Here is a 6,000-nt window from a genome sequence, read left to right on the forward strand (position 1 = left end):
ATCCTGTTAAGAACAAGACAATTAGTCTAAGCTAGAATTGCTCATGCTAAACTATGTCACAGGCTTAATTCCAGTTTTGGCTTTCCCATAAGTGGGATCTTAAACCAGTCAGTGAGGAATCACCTGATTAGTACTAGTTAGGAAACCTAACAGACCCTGCCACTCCATAAAGAAAAGTAACCTTGCAGTAACCAACCTGATTTTTTTTATTTTTCTTGTACAACTCCCTTTTCCTCTTTCCTTCTGCCTAGAAAAGTCCTTCATTTTGCACAGCTCCTTTCTACCTGCTGGATGGAATGCTGCCCTATTCAAATTGATTTTTGCTCAAATAAACTCTTAAAATTATAATATGCCACAGTTTCTCTTTTAACGACCCCGGTTAGCAACCTTACATACCTATAGAGAGGAAACAGAGGTGAGGGCTAAAAGCAAGAGTAGTGAACCAAAAAGCCCTTGACTAGGATTTGCTAAGTAACTGGCTTCATCACACTGGTCATCCTTAGCTTTCAACTTAGCAAATGCCTTTGACTAAGTCATTACTAATGCTCTGGCTTCAAGGCTGTGGCATGTGGGGGACAGCCAGTATCTCAGACACACTGGAAGAGAAGTTGATCTTGTTCTTTTGGATTTGACATCGTTTAAATTTTTGCCTTTATAGATGATGCCTTGACCTGCATAAAATTGCAATTTTACTTCATTTTATTTGTTATGTGCAGAAATTAGTCTTTCTCAACAAGGTCAGCAAGACATGCCTCCATCACTCATATCTTACCCATTTCTACTGTGGCAACATAAGTATCCTAGTGTACCAAATCACAAGCGTTTTCTGTCATCTTCCAAATAGTTTAGAACACAGTGAACTTAATAGAACAGTGACCTTTTAAGCCACTTTTATGGTTTCTGGGGCAGTGTTATGATTCACATGCTCTCTAGCAGTAAGATTGATGTCCTGGCTATGTCTGAAGGATTAAAGCTATAAGTAAGCTCAAGAATTTCTTGTAAAAATTTTTCCTCACTGAAAATGACTCTGTCTTTCTCTCAAAGTAGAAATATACTAGTCTACTCATTTTTAGACAGTTAAGAAACATTTACTTCACACACACACACACACACACACACACACACACACACACACGAGTGCGCGCATTGGAATAAACTTACAGACAACTCTGCATTAAATATGCTATTTCTTCAACTCTAAAATCTCCTCACCATCTATTTAATTCACATACTAGCACATATGCATCAGGATATATCTGGAATCAACATGGAAAAGGAATTTGCCAGTTTCCAAGTAGGAAAGCCAGTACGACAGAATTATTACTGCTTAGCCAGGTTAATTATATACATATTTTAAATGACTTTATTGCTTTTTAGAGAGAGAGGAAGGGAGATGGATAGAGAGAAACATCATCAATCAGCTGCCTTTTGCACACCCCTTACTGAGGATCGAGCCTGCAACCGGGCATGTGTCCTGCCCAGGAACCGAACTGGTGACCTCTTGCTTTGCAGGTCGACACTTAACCACTGAGCCAAACCAACCAGGCTAATTATATTTTTAAGCTATGCTAGAATGTAACTGGTCAAACCACACTGTCACTTTGATTTATTTACATTAGGAGTAGTACTTGCAGTTAAATTTCAACATACATTTGTATCCCTAGTCATCTTTTAAATATCTCCAAGAAGATTATAGCTAAATAGTGTTGAGATATAAAGTTATTCCTTATTCAAAAGACTACCTGTCATTTATCAGACAGCATAATTGAAGGCAGTAAAAACAACCAAATTTCTCAGAACATATCACCAAGTTTTCAAAGTTAGAAGAGGTAGGTATAATTGAGTTATACATCCTGATGGGCCCTCAGTCAGGTGCCAAACATCTGTCAAAAACTTCCAGCTCACCTTTAAGAGAGGCTATTTAAATTCTAGCATTGCATATTTTAATTAAGGCAACAAATGAAACAGCAAATTGAATTAAATAGGAAAAGAAAGCAATATGCATCTCTATAGTCTTATTAACTCTTTAAGCACTAAATGGTTAATAACACATTCCAGGTTATAAAAACCAGCATATCACATGGATGTTCTGAATAGTTGCTTATGGTTAAAATATCTATATCCTATATAATAAAGAGGTAATATGCAAATTGACCATCATGCCCTCACAAGATGACGGCGCCCACAGTGGGGGTGGGGCCAGCTGCTCCGAGCGCCTGCTGCCGGAGTCCCCTCAGCCCCGCTGGGGGCCTCGGGTCCTTCTGCACCTCCCACTGACTGACAGTTCACCCAGGCTCCTCCAACGAGCTGCCCATCCCTCTCTTCCTCCCTCCCCTGAAGCTAAAGCCTGACTGTGGTGTCCAACAAATTGGAAGTTATAACTCATGTCGTTGAGAGTATCCTCCGTTCCTCAGCTGGGGATGGCCACTCTACATGTCTGCTGCCAGAGTCCCCTCAGCCCTGCTGGGGGCTTCGGCTCCTCCTGCACCCCCCATTGACTGAGGCTCAGGCAAGCAGGGCCAACCGAGGCACAGGCAAGCCTCAGATGGTGGCTGCCCAGCCACCCAGGGCCAGCCCGAGGCTCAGGTAACCAGGGCCAGCTGAGGCTTGCACTGTGGGCAGTAGCAGCAGCAGAGGTGTGATGGGGGCATCACTTTCCTCTGATCATTGGGTTGCCTCCCGCCCCTGAGGGCTCCTGGACTGTGAGAGGGGGCAGGCTGGGCTGAGGGACCCCCTCCTCCAGTGCATGAATTTTCATGTGCTTGGCCTCTAGTATCTATATAAAAGCCTAAGCGACCATTACGACCGAATGACCAGTCAACCAGTCGCTATGACGCACACTGACTACCAGGGGGCAGATGCTCAACACCGGAGCTGCCCTCTGGTGGTCAGTGCACTCCCACAGTCAACCTCCCATGGCGGGCCAACCTCCCGCAGTCCTTCTCCCCCAACAGGCTGGCCCCAATTGGCCCCTCCCCCCTCTCTCACCCCACCCCCCTGCCAGAAGGGCCTGATTGGCTCCAATCAGGGCAGGCCAACCAACCTCCCGCAGTCCCTCTCCCCCAGCTGGCCAGCCCCAATCACCCCAATAGGGACTGGGCCAGATGGCCCCAATTGCCGCCCAGGCTGAGGGACCCCACCCATGCATAATTCATGCACTGGGCCTCTAGTGTTAAAATAAATGACTAGATTTCAAATGTTAAACACATCTATTCAAAATTTTGATCACTATACTACCAACAAAAGTGGTATTCAATTGGATAAATATATGTGTATTTCTATTTCTGATGGAGCATATATACTAAAAAAACCTTACATCCAAATATGAATAAAAGAAAAGAAAAGAAAGTCCTTCAAAAACAGAGATTAACTACCCTAACTGGTTTGGCTCAGTGGATAGAGCTTCGGCCTGTGGACTCAAGGGTCCCAGGTTCGATTCTGGTCAAGGGCATGTACCTCGGTTGCGGGCACATACCCAGTGGGGAGTGTGCAGGAGGCAGCTTATCGATGTTTCTCTCTCATCGATGTTTCTGACTCTCTCTATCCCTCTCCCTTCCTCTCTGTAAAAAAATCAATAAAATATATATTTAAAAAAACAGAGATTAATATATAATTAATATAATTAATATATATCCTCAGAGCCCCAGCTTCGTCTGGAAGGTTGTCTGGACAGTCGTCTGGATGGTCCATAGGAAGATCTTACCTATGGACACAGACAGTAGGGTGGATAGTTCGAGACTACACAAATATCTTGTGTGTGTGTTTTTAACACAGTTTAAAAAAATTACATATGATATTTTGACCAGTAATTTCACTATCACTGATTCTAACCAGTAACAATTGTTACTGTGATTTACCAAAATGTAATTTTTTACTTCTACCATTACTTTTATATTCATTAATTAGAGTTCTGTAAGAAAGCTGGTTTTTTTTCCTTCTGTTTATTCAATTATTTATTGATGTCCAGATGGACTCATGGATATTTATTTGATGTTGTGGGTTGTAACTCATTATTATCATTATTTATTTTGTCACTCGATTGTCTAAGATTTGGTCCTTGGCAGCTCTTGCAAGTTGGCTTCTATATTCTTACAGATTGCCACGGCCACTTCCAAGCATGTCTTAGTTTCTGGCCGTAGGAGAGATGCCAGGCTTCTCTTGGACTTTCTTTACACTGGTGCTGAAGTAAATATTTCTCCAACTAACCCTGGTTCCCTTTATTGGAGCACAGTGTTGAGAAACCAAAACCTGGGGAATAGATGTACTTGTTGCTATAACCCTGCATATTTTAAGAAATGGAAATAAAATTGTACCCTTTTTCCCCATCTTCAGGGCCAGCTGTGATGGAAGTAATTGAAATGATGACTGTCAACAGTCATAGAGCAGAATCCATCCATCTGTAACTTTTGGTTGAATCCAGGGACAATATTTGTGCCTGTGCTCTGGGCTGGCCATGGAGGCCTAGAAACACTGAGTAATCTGCTCTTGTCACTTGAATTAATGAAACATATAATGAAATATAGGACATGCTCACAGATCACTTCTGTGGAGCCAGAATAACATTTTCTTTGCCTAGAGAAAACAAACAAACAAACAAACCAAACACCTAAGTCTTAAACTATAACAAGTGGCACAAAATTTGGCAGATACTCAACCTTATTTTACACTAGAGGCCCGGTACACGAAATTTGTGCACTCGGGGGTGGGGAGTCTTTCAGCTTGGCCTGCACCCTCTCACAGTCTGGGACCCCTCAGGGGATGTCCAACTCTCCGCAGAGGCAGGAGAGGCTCCCGCCACGCCGCTGGTCTTGCCAGCGTGAGCCTGGCTCAGAGCTTCTGGCTGAGTGGTGCTCCCCCTGTGGGAGTGCACTGACCACCAGGGGGAAGCTCCTGCATTGAGAGTCTGTCCCTTGGTGGTCAGTGTGCATCATAGCAACCAGTCGTTCTACTGTTTGGTCGATTTGCATATTAGCCTTTTATTATATAGGACTAGAGGCCCGATGCACGGAATTAATGCAAGAGGCTTGGCCAGCCCTCACAGCCCCGGCTGCCTTGGCCCTCGCAGCCCCAGCTTCATCTGGAAGGTTGTCTGGACGGTCGTCTGGACGGTCATTCTGCTGTTCGGTCTAATTAGCATATTAGCTCTTTATTATATAGGACAGCTCCCCATTCAGCCCTGAGTCAGAAGACAGTGAGCTAACTTAAAATCATCAACCCTTCTGACATCCTTTCCTCAAGGATGGACTCTGAAGTTTTCTGTGCCAGAGTCTGGGCTCCAGCTCGCTGACTGTAGACAGAATGCTCTTACTTGCAATAGCTACAAGCAGGAAAATTGTAGCAGATTTGAAATTTAAATGACCTCAGGCAATGTGTTGACCTAAATTTTCTGCCAGTGATTTAAGAGGCATTCAGTGGCTCCAGGCAGGAACAAAAAGAGAGCTGAGACATTCTCCCTATGGATAATCTCAAGCAACTTCAGGCCCGATTTTGTCTTCAGGTCTCTGCACATAACTCTGTAATGTTTTCATCTTGGGGAAATCAACAGGACCTCTGCACTGTGAACACAATATTGAGCTCACAATAGTCGGTGCTTAGGAAAAGACAGATGACGCAGGAGCCTGAAGTCTTTGAAAGATTCGGTAAACAGAAAATAGTACTTTGGAGATATGCAGGAAAGACAAATAAATCTTAATACATCTGAGGAGCACAGAAATACAAATAACACATGGCCAGGAAGCCTAGCTGAATAAAATCAATACTCAGAGGGACTGCTAGGATGCTCAGTAAAAAGAGTGCTTCTAGTCCTGGAATCCTTAAAAGTAAAAGAAAATGTGAGCTCCAACAATATGGTTTGTATAATGTTGAAATGCTACTCTTTTTGTCCTCAATGAAGAGTTTTGCCTATATCTGTATCAGCCATATAATCCTGAGTATCATTATTTTACAGCACCCGAGTTACAAATTCCAAGTTAGCATGAATAAGGCATCCTCAGTTCTAAA

The sequence above is a fragment of the Myotis lucifugus genome, unplaced genomic scaffold (genome assembly GCF_000147115.1).
Source record: "Myotis lucifugus unplaced genomic scaffold, Myoluc2.0 scaffold_488, whole genome shotgun sequence".
NCBI lineage: Eukaryota > Metazoa > Chordata > Mammalia > Chiroptera > Vespertilionidae > Myotis > Myotis lucifugus.